The sequence below is a fragment of the Boleophthalmus pectinirostris genome, unplaced genomic scaffold, assembly GCF_026225935.1.
Source record: "Boleophthalmus pectinirostris isolate CB_2022bp ecotype Guang Dong unplaced genomic scaffold, ASM2622593v1 HiC_scaffold_3, whole genome shotgun sequence".
Classification (NCBI taxonomy): Eukaryota; Metazoa; Chordata; class Actinopteri; order Gobiiformes; family Gobiidae; genus Boleophthalmus; species Boleophthalmus pectinirostris.
The window spans coordinates 30,441,783-30,459,676 of NW_026571299.1; the positions used below are offsets into that span (position 1 = coordinate 30,441,783).

General features: G+C 37.6%; 1 protein-coding gene across 1 annotated transcript in view; it reads left to right on the plus strand.

Moving 5' to 3' along the window:
* Positions 1-6,919: 6,919 nt before the first annotated feature.
* Positions 6,920-17,894, plus strand: part of atp2b2 (ATPase plasma membrane Ca2+ transporting 2) — a 156,202-nt gene continuing 145,227 nt past the window's right edge. Inside the window, exon 1 of the mRNA XM_055160704.1 lies at positions 6,920-7,082. The gene's annotated coding sequence lies outside the window, so the exon portion shown is untranslated. The remainder of the gene's footprint in view (positions 7,083-17,894) is intronic.

Consider the following 17,894-nt stretch of genomic DNA (forward strand, 5'->3'; position numbering starts at 1 on the left):
TTGCACTTTGAAAAGGGGCTTATAAGTGTTGGTTATTATTAATGGCATAACAGGCAGGCTCAACAAAATTAACTGCAACATGTACGTAACGTTAGCAATATCAAATTAATATGCCATAGTTTTGCGTGATACTCATTCAGTTATAGTTGCGAAAAGTAGCCATATTGAAACCATATTGCACTTTTGTATTAGATTTGATCATTAAACAAACATTTCACATTCAGTATCCAACCCAGGTGCGCTTGCAACTGTCTTGTCGACGCACCAGCAGGCAGCACTGACAGCCCGACAAAGGCGCAGGGACCTCGGGACGCGCGTCGTGACTGGACCGCTCTCGCACCGCTACTGCCGCTGCTCCTGCAAAAAGCTGCCTCTCACCCACCCTCATCCCTCCCGATGGCTCTCCTCTTCCTCACGTACAGCCAGGTAGGACACGCTTCATCCATACACATCACGCTTAAGTTTGTACAAAGCGTTGGAAATCGGTTATACATTATTTGTTTAGTGATTTTGCGGTGTTTCCTCTATATAAAGTGCCAGTGTTGCTATGCAGTCTTTGAGCTGTCAGTTCCCATACGGTGCAGCAGGTAGACGGCCAGATCAGATAGACATATGGACCAATTAGACGCTACTTGGCAGTTTTACGTGCATGTCATTGAAGAATATTTCCAATCAGGTGAGATGGAGTTTGACCTTATCTCAATGACAGTTTTAACAGCCTTCCTTCTTTATGTAATATTCAGTCAATGTTCATTTTTGAAAGTACATGCAGGCAGGTCACAACTAGTGAGAGTAATTTGGGATCTGCTCCAAAAGAAAGGAAAAGTCTATATGGGCATTTTGAAATAACTTTTATAACTTAATTAATTCCATTGTTTATATATTTCTAGTGGTGCAAATAAATGTACAGTAGTCTTAACAGGTCTTATAACACAGTAATGGTTGTGTCTATACTACAAAAATTCCATACCAGTCAATATCAAGAATTAAATGGTTTCCATTTTAAAATAACATATTTACCATAAATAACATTATTGTATTCATTAAATGTAAGACTGTAGTCCTTTAGTTGATTCTTTGGTCAATGATTTCTTAGTCAACCAAATTTTTTATTGGTTGACTAATAACTTTATTGAGATTATAATGATTTAGATGGGACAACTGCTGAAGTGAGGTAATTCATTTGTATTTTTATGTAAAAGGGCATCTTAAAATCACAATTATCATCTTAATCTGCCATTAGATAAATACATTGTTTCCTTGTACGTTTTCTGCATTAATAGCTTTTGCATGAACTCACGTGAAGTATAGTTATTATATGAACTGGTTATATAATAGAACTCCTTTTGTAGCACTTGATTGGTGTCAGCCTTTTTATGTTTATGGTATGATGGTGGTACATTTCACATCAAAGTCTTTTGTTAACTGAGATTGTAAAAAGTGAAAAACTATGTAGCCTACCATTTCTTTTGATTGACCTTCTGTCTGTCTCCATGTAGATGTAATAGCTTTGTCTGTAATATTCCACACTATAGCATTAAACAATTTGCCTCTGGAGAAACAAGAAGGTGACACCACAGGCTAAACTCACAATGTATTTTTTAGCAATACTGCAACTGAATATATGCAAGATAGATGAGTTTAAAGAACAACTCTTATGCATTAGTTGTATTGTTATTGACCTTTAAATATGCCCTTGAGTCATGAATCCTTTGCTTTGGCATTTCATGTTTTAGAATTTAATGGCTATCATCAGACAATAGACACCTTGTTTCTACAGTATTTCTACAGTACTGTATCTGTGGTTAAATTAAAAAAATCTCATAACAACTAAGTTTATTTTTCGACAAGCTAACAGGCATGCAGTTGTAATGAGCGCAATTTGACGGCATAAATGCTAAGACTTTTAGTTATGAACTTAACCATAAACCATGCAGGAGACTCTTGCGTCACAAAACTGTGACTGTGAATTTCAAAAATGTGTGCTTTTATGGGGCTCAGAACGAGTGGCTTTACTCAACAAGGATTCATCAAAAAAGTCATTGCATAAAATGTTTTTTTTTCATGCTATACAGTGTAACATTGCAGACATGGTAATAACATTTGGAGACATGCACAAAGTTAATGTGTACTTTTTCAGCCAACAAAATGTGTATAAGCTAATGCATTGCGTAATTTTGCTTTGTTTTGCACCTTTTTGCTCTCCTTCGTTTCATCGACCATGTTTAACTTATGCTGATTATGTAAATGTGAGAGCAACTTCCTCGAAGTGGATTTAGCAGTTAAATAATCTAAGATTTTGGAGTAAACCGTACATTAGTGAGATTACAGTGGGCTGTTTGTAACACATTCAGGTCAATCCTTCTCCTCTGTTATGCCTTGAACTGAAAGAACTCCCATATTTCATTCTAGGAAGTGTGTGAGGCTTCAGGGATACAGCTCTAGTAGAGCTTGTCAAGCCTGTTAATATAAGTTTTAATTCATCACATTAGGCATCGTGTGTGCTCCCCATCTGTTTTTATATGACTGTTAAGTTTAATTTAAAGGAACTGTAAGTCAAAAATGCGATTTTAAATTTCATAAACATGGCCTGTTCCTAGATATAAGGTAACCATGCTCAAATCAATAATAGTTTTTACTGCAAAATCCCGCTGTTGATTTATTCTTAATTATGAAAACATTGGACATGATGGCCCATTTATTTATAATTTGACGCTTTGGCTCTCAAGACGATTATCCAATCAGAAAGCAAGTGCTTAAATCCAGTTGTTTTTTTACCTAAAAGGACTCTTTCTGAGTGAATGGTCACTACCTAAGTTCCAGCCCCTGCAGCCAATCCTGACTCAGTGCTAGTGCAGCCTCTGCAGCTCAGTGAGGGAATTCTGGAGGTTCTGAGCTTTCGCATGAGGCATGGCTTGTCCATATACTAAGGAAACTTATGTGTTCTGGCAACCCAAGTTTAGTTGTGATTCAGGTACTTTTTCCGTAAGAGTGCAGGCTACATACAGTTCCTTTAAGGTACTCTTTCCATTATGCAGTATTTGTCATAGGCTTAAAATTCCAGCTATGTATGAGGCTAAGAAGGTCACCAAGTCTTTCCTAGCACTAAATGAGCAAATGAATAAATGCACTAAAGCTGCAATATTTGAGAGACAATGTCACTGTATAGTATAGTTAAGTTGTGAAAAATGTAGTACCAGTTGTTATAATTTAATGATTGTGACTTATATTAACATTCTCTAACAACTGTACACTGTATATAGTGTACACTTTAGTCCTATAGAGGAAAAACAGTATAAAACCTGAATATGTACTTTGTACATATTAAATGCCTGTGAATACATTTCTGAAGCTGTTTATGATGTTTATTGATTAGGTATTTGTTAAAAGCTGTTTCTACAGTTAGCCTCTGGGGACGTGCTATAGTTTCTTAACAGTGAACCTCTTTTGAACACAGGATAAAGAGTACAAAGAGCAGGTCGATAATAAACACTTTTATTTATAGGAGCTGTAAGTGCTTCATGTGCTAAAGGCTACACCTTTAAACTCACCAAGTCTTACATAATTTACTGAACACTCACAGAAGAAATTTCACTGTAGTTTAACCATACTGACCGCAAAATCCACTTTGAAAACTGAAAGGCTCTGTATTTGAGCAAAATATGTTTTAGTCTACTATATGTATATTGTATATGTGCTGTCTTCAGCTAAATGTCTGATAACCAGAAAATACATGTTAGCATGCAAGTTGTTATTAGGTTTACTGTCAGGGTAAAACTCTGCACTGGTCTCTTAGAGTTGTGATACGCAATCATAAACTTATCACAGTGAATAATTAGAAGGCTCGAAATCCATCAAGTGAGGAATAACTTTTGAACTAGAGCCCGACCGATATATCGGTTGGCCGATATGGGCAACTTTAGGCATATCGGCTATCGGCCGATATGCTTGCTGATAGGGGCCGATATTTCACGTGGGCATGTTATACCTCGTTATAAAGCTTAGACTCTCTACATTCTGTTCATTTAATCCAATTTACAGACAGATAAATGTCCTAATATGTGGCTCCACATCAGTATTTATCTACGGAGTCATTTGTCTGTGTGTGTCCGTACTGTCCCTGAACACACCACAGAGTCGCGTCACTCACGTGTGTTTACACCTGCAGACACAGATCCAAACAGTGAGATTATATTCTTTTTACGGACAATCGGTTTGAGTCTGGATTAAAAGGACATTTATTAGTGCAGATTTGTGATGTGAGGAGGAGCCTGTGTGAGCGGTGAGTGTTGGAAATATGTCGACTCTGAAGCTAGTTTTTGTCATTTGTTATGGGTTAGCTGCTGTAGCTCCCGCACATAAACAGACTGTTTTCTATTGGTCTGTTCTAAAGTGACTATATTGGCCGTATATTTGCTACTGGACCTGCACTGATATGTAAATGAGCTGTAAATAGAGGTGTGAATTATGACATTTGCGCATATAATTAATTACCGCGGCGCGCACGTATTTACGGCTAAAGGCTAATAGCACTACTTTCTTTACTAGTTATGGGTCCGTCGCGAACGAAATGACTCTTAGATCCGGCTCTTTAAAGGAAACGACGGGAGCCTGATCCTTATTGGTAGCCGTGTTTTCTCTTTCTCTCACTTTTTTTCTCTTCACACCGCGTGATTCGTGGTTTGACAGCGGCAGCGGCTTAAAACGAAACTTTGAGAAATTTTCGTGTACGTAGGATTAAAAAACAAAAAAACACAAAAAAACAAGCATATTTGACTGTAGTTTAGCATAAAATAAATAAGTTCCGGTTTAGTCCTTTTTCAGTCCTGGTTTAGACCTGGTTCAGTCCTGATTCAGTCCTGCTTTAGACGTGCTTTAGTCCTGCTTGCAACAAAACAATCTGAAGAGCCACTTGGGAGCCAAAAGAACCAGCAGCTTTTAGTGAGCCGAGCCAAAAGAGCCGGTTCTCTAAAAAGAACTGGAATACCCATCACTAGTGTCTAGAATGTGATGCAAAAATGCCATTAAGCCAACCTACTGTCTGTAAATATGATGTAAAGAGAGAAGGCAGAATAACAATAAATGTTGCCTAAATAAACCCAATTTAAAATCCACCAGAGCCAAACCTAAGTTTTTTAAACAATTCAACATTTACAGTGAATTTTTACATCACTAAATATATCGGCGATTATATCGGCTATCGGCAGCGCCAACTCCCATTATATCGGTTTCATATCGGCCACAGCAAAATCCATATCGGTCGGGCTCTATTTTGAACCACTGTAAACTGTTAAAAATGAACTAGTTTAGTTTTTCAGATTTTAAAGAAAATTTTAAACATTTAAAAAAAAAAATCTGAGCCCTGAACTTGACCATCTCATGTTACCAAAACATACAGCTAATAATAACCCAATAAACTGTTTACAATTTCACACATTTTTGCTTTCCTGGTGATTGAGGTTAGTATAGATTGAACTAGATTGTGGTTAAGGCCACAAGTTTGAGATTCACTCAGTACTGAGTCCTGTGTGAGTAAAAGTGTGTGGTTTTGAAGCCGAGTTCAGACTTTGGAGGAAGAAAATTTTTTTGTGTATTAATCTCAATTATTATAAGTCTGTATAATTTACATTTCATATAATTAATATTGATGTGTGTTGTGTTTAATAAGACAAAATAACATGATAATCACGATCGATTAATATGAGGAAAAAAAATTACTTAATACATTACATTCATACAACCCTAGTTGTTAAGTAGAATAGTTAAAATGATTGCTTCAAACAATAAAAAAGTGTAATTTTAAAAAAAGAGATAAAGAAATAAAGAGATAAGAAAATAAAACAGGAAATTACAAGTGGAAAGTTGCTTTGTGGTGCATGTGTTATATTTCCGGTCATCCCTCATCCAGTCCTCCAAAAATCCCCTAAAAGAGTCTTCCTGCGACCGCCTTGGTGCAGTGTTATGCTGAAGGGGTGGAGCTAAAGGATGGGGGCGGAGCTTGGATCTATTTGCAGCACTGCCCATGGGACATGACCAGCTCCACAAAGGCCGAGGGGGGCATGGGAAGACCTCCGATCTGCACCACACTTATCCTTGATGACTGGGGCAAAGTGGCAAACCCTCTGTCAGTGAAAGGAAATGTTTAGAACTTTGACATTTTGATCGACACGTGATGCTTTATTATTATTTATTAGAGGGTGTGAGTAGTAGTTGAAGTAATAGCAGTTGTAGTAGCAGTAGTTGTAGTTAGCAGTTTTAGAGGTAGTTTTAGTAGCAGTAAAAGTAGTTGTAGGCTAGTTGTAGTAGTTGTAATGCGATTTATTATTATTCTTTAGTTGGCTCAGTCGCCATAGTAGTAGTAGCAGTAGTAGTAGTCGTCGCAGTAGTAGCAAGTAGCAAAAAGTGTTCATAACTTTCGACTGGAATTCCAAAGGTATTACAGATGTTTTATAAGTTGATTAATGATAATAAAGTAGCCTGCCCTTTTTTGTTTTAAATCCGTTGCTGACAAATAACTTGAAACCAGAATGATTCACAAGATTTATGACATTTCTAAACCCAAAGGCCAGTTAAACTTTTATTATGTAAAATTTGAATATTAAGTACAATTATGTGTGTGTGTATGTATGTGTATGTGTGTATATATATATATATATATATATATATATATATATATATATATATATATATATATTTAAGCCTGTCACACTGAAGAAGTTTTGTAGCTAGATGACCCCATGTGTCTTCTAATATAAATATGTGTTTGTCGTCATTTGTGTGACTGTAGTGTTTGCTCGTGCTTTTTACCTCCCAGTGTTTTGATCCTGGCCCCTCCCTCCACACTGGCTCTAGGTCCTGGGACTGTGAGCTGCTCTGTGCCCTGGAGCCCTCCATGTAGAGACGATGTGTTTGGCGAAGACAGGTTTTGGTTTGGTGAGAGGTTGGAGAGTTGAATTCAGCCTCCCGCGTGCTGCGACTCTGGGTTATATTTAGTCTCGGAAAGGCCACTACAGGCGCTCATCAGTTGGAAAAAAGGAACGCGTGGGGAGACCGGACCTAGCTCTGCGGCTACACTTTCCTCTGTAAGTAAACCATTTCAAATACAATAGCTTTCTGTTTTCAGTCTGTGTTAGCAAAACTGCTTTAGTTCAGGATTAGTTCAAACTGCAGTTACACTACTCTTGTCATGTATTCAACTTCTTATCCCTGTAATCCTCTGGCTCTGCGTCCCTTTGCTGTAGTTGCTGTGGCAACAGTCAGCTTCGCTTTGACTTTGAACTAGCTTTAATATAGACCTTCTAAGAAATATTAGTTGCCCATACATTTAAAGGTGCACTATGTAACTTTTTTAGGGGAGTTGCCTGCCATTTGCTTGCCTTCCCGGAGATGTTATTGCTTTGCCTAGAATGTTTCATTGTATGACATTAACCTTGTCTCCATGGAGATAGATAAGTGGTTGATGCCACCAGGCCAAGTTACAGATGTTTTTCGGTGTATTTATTAGCAAAAAGACCTTTAACTGAAGAAAAGCATAATAGATTAATTTTATGCCATACTGGGAAACATTCCAGGCATAGCATTAACATCTCAATGGAGACAAGTAGGTAGCAAATTCCCTCACTTGAAAAGTTACACAGTGCACCTTTAAGATATGTAGTGTGGAAGTGTTTTTCTTTAACTGTTCACCAGTTTTGGATATTAGGCTTGAAATGTAGTTATTTAAAGTCAGGCTGAGTTTTTGGATTTGATCAATACACAGTTGTTTTGATACAACTTATATCAAGTATAAAAGCAAGTTTCTTGTCCAAGATCAAAAGTTAGTTGTTGAAAACACCTTATGTATTACAAGCATTGTCTGTTAGCTGTTTTCACCCCCAGGACTCTATTGCATCATGGTCTTTCATTTTGAACAAGAAGTAGAGCCGCCTTTTATGGGCAAAGGTGATTGGCCAAAGAAACCAATCAACAACCAATCAACTTCAGTGTCAGACCCACAACTTTATGGTACTTTAGGGTTGAAAGTTTGTTATAGTTTGTGTCATATAATTGTATTCTTCCACATATATATATATATATATATATATATATATATATATATATATATATATATATATATATATATATATATATATATATATATATATATAAAATTGCCTTCATAGTCTATATGGGGTATTGACAGTTGTTGGTGATGTAAGCCAATGTAATGCTAGTTTTGTTGCCCAAACCAGAGAGTGTGTGGGTTGGGTCAAGAAATTGCACCAAAGTTCATATTCTCCCAAGGAGAATATGGCCCAGTATTGGCAGCTGTTATTGTTTTATAGTGCTAATAATAAATTACACTTGGAAGATGCTATATAAATAAAAGGAGTTGGAAAGTGGTTTGCTTTCTGATTCACTTTCAAATTCAGACAACTTTATTTTAACAATAGAATTAAGACTGGAAAGCTTATGAAAGCAACTAATAAAGTAAACACACACACTAAGGCGTAAGAAGATGCTGAAGAAGACATGTAATCCCTGTTTACTCTGGCCATTTCTGTGTGGGAAAAAAATCTCTGTGATAATGTAATATTTTCATAAAATTGTTTTATAGTGATTTTTTTTTTAAAGACTCAATACACACTTTCCCCACCCACTCCTCCTGCTGGTCAGCCACTGTGATGCTCTTACATGCTCTCTGTGAGTGACAGGATGTCTTAACCAATCACAGTGAAGTATGAACTCTCAGAAGCAAAAAATAACTTAAATTACCTCTTAAAGGCAATAGAAACATTCAAAGTGTAAGTGAGATGGAGGTTAAGGTACAGTTTAATATCCCTGTAGGGAAATGCGTTCTCTGCATTTGACCCATCCTTCTATGCCGCTGTAGCAACCTGTCAGGAGCAGTGACCTATCTCCAGATCTTCATTTCTAGACTTGATCAGGACTACCTTAGCTGACAGATAGTACCTATTGTGCATGTTCTGGAAGAGAGACTGCCTGGATCTGGTGAAGGGACTTTGAAGGATGTTTTACAGGCAATGTATTTCCTCACAATAGTAAAATATATCTCTACTTAATTTTTTGTTATTCATAATTAATTGTGTATGATATTTATTCCTCTTTAATTACCCAAATCAATTTTAATATACATATGAATTACTCTGATAAATGCCATGGCTTTTTCCTGTTATGGACACCATTTTGAAGACTTTGGACCAATCCAACCACCCATGAATAGACACTTTTTTTTTTCTTACAATGCAATGCTGGTGGTGTTTTGATATCTGTAGAAATGATAAACTTGAGCTTCTGTAGTTTACTTGATTTACCGCTTAGTCCTTGGCGTGGTGAAGATGAGATGAAATGATGGCCTTAACAGCTCCACAGAACATGACAAATCTACACACAATTTACTGTGTTGGATGTAATGTGGATATATGTTGGCATTTAATTTTTCCTATCCTAGGTTATCTTCCTATACTGTTGTGGGTGCTCATAAAGACTGTGGGAGTCAAGGCGAGGTGAAGGTGAGATGTGGGTGATTGAGAGGAGAGCAGGGTCACAGCACTATGACTTAATCCACTCAAATCTTACCTGTTTAATTTACAGGCACTCCACAATGGCGCCAAATCATTAGCGCTCCGAGCATCTTTCAAAAAGTAATCTAAGACAGGCACTTAAACAGATGGGAGAAGTTCTTTTGTGAGAAAACAGTTGTATCATCAGGACGAAAAGACTTTGAAAAGCAATTCTGGGATAGGAGGAAAACAATTGCACTTTTCCACCATCAGTCTTTGTTTGAAGGAATCCTATATAGAGTCCTAGTGGTTATTGTAGGGCTGGGCAATATGACAAAAAACATTATATTGATCAATCACAATTCTCTATATTTGGTATATAAATTTTTTAAAATCAAAATTTTCTGAATATATATAAGACCAAACCAAACCAAAGATGTTAATTTTGTCTTCTTATATACTTTAACTTCTTGGGTTATTTTAAAAATACAGTTGAGTAAAATGTATTTACCTTGTTCACATGTTTTGTCTGTTGCCTGCAAGCCATTTTAGGAGACAGTAATGAAGATGGCTTGCAGCTAGCAGCCAAAACATGTCAACAAGATCAATACACAAAATGCTTGGTTATACTCATTAGGTCATTAGGTGATAGTGACACTGCGTGCTCCTCTATGTTTTTAAATTCCTTTTGTTATCGTGGCTATCGTGAGCAGATAACCAACTTACAGCTAATGTTTTTGCTAACAACTACTGCTTTTAGCTTGTTTTAGCTCACACCTAAATGTGCCAGCAGGTGGAGTCCCCGTGCCCTCTGTTGGCACCAGTGGTGCATTTTATATGATTATATAATCCAATATGATGAATACATAACTTGAAATATCAAGGGTAATGTGTCCCAAAGTAGATTTACAAGTCTGAATAATGCACAATATACAACCTTTAAGTAAAAACGAGTTGTGCCTTACATTGTCTGAGAGCTGGGAAAATATTATATTGTTTACGTTTGGCTAATTATATGTTAATTTAAGTAATACAAGTCTTAATAGTTGTTCTTTTTACACACTAGACATACAGTATCCATGTCATCAGAAGTCCTCAGTCAGACCTAGCAGAAATAATGGAAAAACACAGCTTGCCCGTCTTCTTACACAAGTTTGAAAAAGCAAACGGAAAAATCCTGTTGGGTGAGTGGAAATAGGCCCTGAGAGAAAATAGCATTGTCCATGCTAATGCAGGCTCCAGAGACGAGTGCAGCGCAGCCATTAAAGAGCCTGAGCGATACAATCAATGAACCCGAGCACCCACTGCACCGCTCCACTGCAGGACTGAGGACAGAGGGGCTACCTGCACCACAGAGGATCTACCTGCACCCAGTGCCACTGCTGCCCTGTGAAGCCTGGATGTGTGAGGAGAGGAGTTATAATGGAGAGTCTGGGACTACAGAAATATACTGTCCATTTTTTTTATGTGGGCATGTCATGAATAAAACATGTTTACAGAAGGAAATAAGTGTAGAACTAGATGGAAAGAGCTTTTAAGTCATATCCCTGGTCATTTAGACCAATTACATACTCTACACTCAAATTTCAAAGTGGTTACAGTAAGAGCAGTACTATATTTTGTGAACTGGGCACCAGTTTTTGTCAGTGTGTTGCTTCTATATGTATCCCCACATCAGTTCAGCCCTGTTACCCAGGGCCCCTCAGCACCAAACTTAATACAATGTTCTGTAATGTTAAATCCCAACACCACTGCTTCAGTAAAGATTGTGATAGATCTAAATTGGACATTTGTTTAAAACATAGACTAGATGATGACTAGATGCTGGTGGTATTTTAGTCATGGCAAATACACATTTTCAGTTTCTCTAGTTTTAATGTAATAATTCTGATTGATAGCTGTAACTCTAGCCTTCTTCATAGGCTTCCAGTATAATCATATTTGGCACAAAGTTTGTTAACAGCCCTCCTTTGGCATGTCTGTCCATGTTAAAGGCTTTTTTTCTGTCACATAAGCAGTGTTTTTTTCTTTAGACCAGATTTCACCTCCTCTACATGTAAGCTGTGCCATGCACAGTTTACACATGTAGGTTATATATAGCCTGATTGTTAAAGACAGACAGATGTGCATTCATTTTAAACATGTATCATGAGGGACCTGCTCGCCGAGGTATGAAATTATGTTCTACTTTTATGAGGTCAAGAAAGATGTGTCACGCAATGCAACGCCAGATGGGATTTCAATAATTCAACTGCTGGATAGTGCAGGCTTTTTATTGAGCCTACTGCAGGGTCTGGTGCTGTTGATAAGTATGCCATTTTGACTGACACAAAAAGATAGCTTCAGTGATGCTAATAAGCCTGGCAAATAAATGCTCTGATTTAGGGAGCAGTAAGCTACCTGTACAGATGACAGTGACAGGGCATTTTGGTGCTATTCCCTTGGAGATGATTATTGTTTGCAGTTCATCCAAGTGATAGGGCTAAAATATGAAAATATAGTGATATGAAAATTTAATTGTGCAGTATAAGGTTAAATCATCCATATGATTCTAGTCTGTATGGATTATAAAAATACAGTGAAACACCTCCTGTGTTATCACATGACATCACAAGGTGGAACAAAGTGTTTTCTCTTTCAGAGAAGAACTCAGCCTAAATAAGCAGGATTTGTGTGTTAAACATGTGTGAATGAACCAAAACGCAACTTTAGGTATGTTTGTGATGAAGAAACATTATAACAGATCAGAAAATGGCCTAATATGGGCTCATTATCTATCAATACTAAAAAGTAACGTCAACCAGACAGAAATGAACCTTTCCTTTAGAATGATCTTGAGCTATGTCAGAACTAGTATACAGATATAAGACTACATTGTAATTACATTCTGCTTGTCTAAATTCATCTGTCTAGTGTAAATAGTCTTATTTAATTAGGACTGTGGTAACCAATGCATGTAGTAGTTTAATAAAAAAAATGCTATTTTTAAAATGTATTTGGTTTTTAAAAATAGTGAGAATAGCAGAGTATGTGCAAAATCGTGATATTATTATTGCCACAGGGAATTCTGATTCAAAGCCCTAGTTCCATTCAAACACAAGCTCATGTAGAGGCTCCTTGATGGCTTCATATCAGGGACTTGTGGACAGTTAGTGTTGTAATGTGCTATGAGTTATATTATGTTACTCATCAAAAACAAACCTGGAGATATGTTTTATTTTAATTGTACTTTATACTTCAACAATCTTGCGTGCACATTGTAACTTGGGTCTGTCATCTGCTTATCTCCATGGATATGTTATTACGTTGCCTTGAATGTTCCACAGTATGGCATTAAACGTATCTACGGCATATTGCATGATGCATTTTTTGAGGAGGCTTGTCTCTCCACATACCTGACCTGTAACCTGACTTGTTTGCCTCCCAGGAGATAGATAAATTTAATGCCAAATTGTGGAACATTTATTGGCAGTAATATTTCAATGAAGATAGAAAAGCTGTCTCTCTTCAGATCTTAAAATATCTTACTAAAAGTCCATATACCTTCACCATACTTATTTATGTCAGGACTCAAATTGTATTACCACTGTTGGGGAATTCCCAGACACTCTTTTTCCCATTGGGATTTTTAAAGTTTTTCCTTGCCGAGAAGGAGGGCCAGGGGATGCTCTGGGACAGTCATCCATGTGTTTGTTTCGTGTGAATGTTAGTTCATCTGGTGGTCTATTGACCAATGGCTGTTTCACTGTTTGATTTTGTAACTTTCTGTTGATTAAAACAACACTTTTGCTAAGCCCTGTGAGGCTACTGCTGTTGTAATTTGGGACTGTACAAAATAAATGTAAGTAAATGTAAGTGTATGAGGCAGTATGATGGTGACAACAGCAGTTTGTTGTAAAATATGGTTGTCAAAAATCAATACTAAATCCATACTAAAAAAGTCACATTCACAGGACAGAATTGAACCTTTAAAATATTAAACTTGTAACTTTAAAATGATCTTCAGCTGTAGCATCATGTGTGTTTTTTTAAAAAAAAGCTGAGTTGCAAGTATTTTCATTAGTAGCGAAATCAAGTTAGACGTTTTTGTGGTGTGACTGACAGCACTATAGTTTTGGTACACATATGCGGTTTGCTTTGCAGTTTTGTACAAAACAATTTGTCTTAACATCTTATCCTCTGTCCACATAAACCAAAGCTGACTAGCAGATCAATTTCTCTGCCAGAGCAAAATGAAATTGTGTTGTATTTTCCAGCACACTATTTCGTCTGTGACTCAGAAATTCCGTCTTGTCATTTCTGTTTTGTTATCATCAAATTATTATTAAAAAAATAGTAACACACAGAAACACGCACACAACATTTTTAAATACTGACCCCCGCTGTTAAAAAGCCAAACATTGTCCAAACTGACTCTAGCTACAAAGCAATCACCCTGTGGGACACTAAATATACCAGTTTAAAAGCAGCAGATATAGACACAGCTCTGGCCTAGTGTCACTTTGTCGTTGTTGTGTTTAATGACAAGTGAAAATGGCATTGCACAAAGCTTCCCTGTGATCACTGAACGCATTATCTTTTTCCCTGGTCGTTTTTAGTCAGCACTGTGTGTGTATCTCATGTACAGCGCTCCTATGACCGTGAGCCTGGGTTCAACTGTTACATCAAACGCTCCATTCATTTTAGTGTTGCGCTTCTTTGAAAAGTGCTTAGTTTTGGGAAATTGGGTAGTAGCTATATTAGTACTTAGTTATAGTAGTGGTGGTACTAGTAGTAGTATTAGTAGTTGCGGTGATAATAGTTGTCGTAGTAATTGTAGTAGCTGTGGCGATAGTAGTAAGTAGTAGTAGTTAAATAAAAGTGAAAAAATGCATAGCACAAATGACGAGGGCGAGGGCTATTGTTCTTCATCGGTTTCTTCTTCTTCATCTTCTTCGTCGTCTTCGTCTTCTTTGTCGTTTTTGTCTTCTTTGTCGTTTTCGTCTTCTTATTCGTCCTCGTCCTCTTCTTTGTCTTCTTCGTCTTTTCTGCTTCTTCTGCTTGTGCTTCTTCGTCTGCTTCTTCTCCTTCTCCTTCTCCTTCTCCTTGCAAACAATCTCAAATTTTGAGGGCCTAAACATCGATGAAAAGTCCTCAAACCGAGTATTAAATCGACTGGTCCGACAAAAAATTTGATAAAATGGGCATCGCAACAATGGCCAAAGTGACCCCACTCAACAGCGCCCCCTGGAAAATTCAAATTTTTAAATGAAGGGGATCCTGAGACGCATATTTTGCCGTAGGTTCACGAAATTTGGAACAATGATAGAACTCGAGACAAGCAAAAAATGCAATCATTGTGCTGGCCTATGACGAACAGGTCAGCCATATTGGATCAAAAATTTCACTGCCGTTTTGACTTGTGTGTCTGCAAAATGCTTCTAGTTAATTATTGTTTAATTGATTTATTAAAAAATTTTTTATTTAAAATAATATGACAAAATAAAAAAAAGCTTTTGGACATCGGCCATCTGAGTGTGCTATGCATTTTTTCACTTCTTTTATTTAACTGTTTCTTGCATTTGCACCTCTACAAACACTTTGGTGTGCGTTTTCTGTTTCATTTGATAGTAGTAGCAGTTGTCATAGTAGCTGTAGTTGTAGTAGTAGTAGTAGTTGTAATAATACTGCATTCACTAATGGCCACTCTAGATCCAACTTGTTAAAACGGCATACTAAAAATGCATGTTTCCAAGGTATTTTGACCAGTAAGAACACCTGTAACTCACTAAGCACAATACCTATAAGTGCATCCCATATTAGGCCAAAGCATGACTCACCAAAACTTGCTCTGAACACAACTTCTTAAAGCTGTTTGTAATGAATCACAGTTTCCAATAAAGACTCCCATATAATACATCATTCAAGCACTTTCTTGTGAAGTTTAAAAATACGTATTATTTTTTTCTATTGTATCGCCTGCTCCCCTCCTCTCATCATTACAGATTCTCCACCAGCCTCTTTGTATAATCTGCTGCATCATCAACCCAACCCTGAGCATTTCTTTCTTTTCTCTTTACCCTTGTCTTTTCATCTCCCCTCTCTTCTCTTCTGCCTCTCCTCTTTTTCTCCCTCACTCTTCACTTACCCCCTTCTCTCTCTCTCTCTCTCTCTCTCTCTCTCTCTCATTTGTCTCTTTTCTTCTCTCTTTCTTCCCTTTCTCTCTTTTACTTCATTTTTGCTCTATTTTTTCTAACCCCATCTCTCTCACTTTTCTTCATTTCTCTCTCTTTCCTCCATCTCTTTCTCTCTCCTGTCTCCCTCTCTCTTTTTCTCTTGCTCTCTCTCTCTCTCTTCTCTCTCTGCCTCTCTCTCCTTCTCTTCTCTCTCTCTCTCTCGTTTTCTCTGTCTCCCCCATCTCCCTCCATCCCTCTTCCATCTTCTGCCGCTGCATTGTGGGTCTTCTTCTCTAATGGGCTGCTCATACATTACTTTGCTGCAATGCATCTGTAGCAGGCCCATTAACATCTCATCTCCATTACTCTCTCTCTCTCCCTGTGCTTCCTTATACATGTTTACCTTAGCATAACATTAGCCACCCTCATCTGCACCTCCCAGTGTTTGTTTGGAATATTTCTCCACGCGTATTATTCTTCACACGCTTTCCGCCGATATATAGTCTTTTGCGAGTGATTATTAGCAGCAGCACTAGCAGCCCCTCTCCGCATTCTCCTCCATTGGCAGGCTGTGCTGGGAGGTTTCATGGGAGGAATGCCCTTGGTTTGACCGTGAGAGAGGGAGAGAGAGGGAGACAGAGAAAGGAGAGGGTGAAAGAGGAAGAGAGAGAGAGAGAGAGAGAGAGAGAGAGAGAGAGAGAGAGAGAGAGGGAGATGGGCTCTGCAGTAAGTGCCAGGGAATGAGTAAGACGTTTTGTGCTGGAGCTGCGTGGTGGAGGGCTCAGTGTGTTAGAGATAAGAGACTGTTGCATTAAGTAACTAGGCCCAGCTGTTTTTACTGTGCTGTGCGAGATAGTCCTGCAACACACACTCAGTAGGGTTTTCATGTTGTCACAAATAGGCAATTAAGTACAAAATACCATAGATGTCTAATTGTGATCCGACCCCTATGACGATCTATTTTTTGTGATGTTGTCATTAAATATGGGACAGTGTTTGCATAACAAGTACATTTAGACCAAACCATGAAGCAAAATTAGTCACAAAAAGCTATTCTATCCATACCATCATGTTAAATATTGTTGTGTTGTTGAGCTGCTATAAATAAATATCGGAATGCAACAAAATCGTTTTAGTATATAGTTCAATGAGGTTCATTTGGTCTTCCGATTCAGTCCAAGGGTTTGTTTTCATACCTGACCTGAAAACCTCTAGTGAGCAGTCGAAACTGTCAGATATGAAAACAAACAAACCTAATAATGTAATAGTTTATTATTTTTGTTCATAATTCAACTTTCTACAGCTCAAATCTTACCTAATATCACATGAACAAAGGAAAGGTACACTTGATAAATACTGACCCCTAAAAATGACTGTTCCATCTGTCATGTATTAAATAGTAAATCAACATAGTAATTATCGTAACAGGCCTAGCGATTAATAATATTATTATAACTACTGCATATCTACAACTACCATATACTCAAATGGCTACACATGCCATGTACCTAAGTTAAAAAAAAGCATTGTTTATTTCTCCCTTGGTCCCTCAGCACTGCCCATTTGAGCAGCTTGTTTGGACTGTGGTTGTGGGTGAGTTCAGATGTTTAGTACCACTTTAAACAATTAAACATGTTTTATGCAACTTTCACTGACTTTCACTTAAATCCATTCATTTTATTGTTCATTATTACTGTTGTATTAGCTTGATGTACAACAACAGGTCCCCTACCTCTGGTTGAGAAACACTTTGTTGCATTGCATTGCCAATTAATTATTCATGAATTCATCAATCTTCTTTTGTACATTTTTCTAATGCAAGAGGCACCCACAAAAAAACTCACAAAGTAATTATGTGGTAATGATAATACTCATTAAATAAAAGTTTCATTCTCTCAGTGTTTATAATTAAGAAAGTGTTGATCGCTTTTATTAGTGTGGTGCCATAATTAATGTACACGAGACCTGTTGTTTGTGCTTGACTTCGCAGCAGAGTGGCTAACAGTAGTGGTGGGGAACAGTAGTGGTGCATGGACATAATCTCTGGTCCTACAGTGGATTAAAGATGCTGGGGTAGAGCAGGCTGCAGGAGCTGTGCAGGGAGCAGAGCCGGAGCCTGCAGATCAGTTGCATAGCAACAGGAACTTTTTGAGGGCAGAAATCTTTCACCACAGGAATGTGTCAGGCACGAGAACAGTGGGAACGGATCAGCCAGAGACGCACTGTATGCACCCAA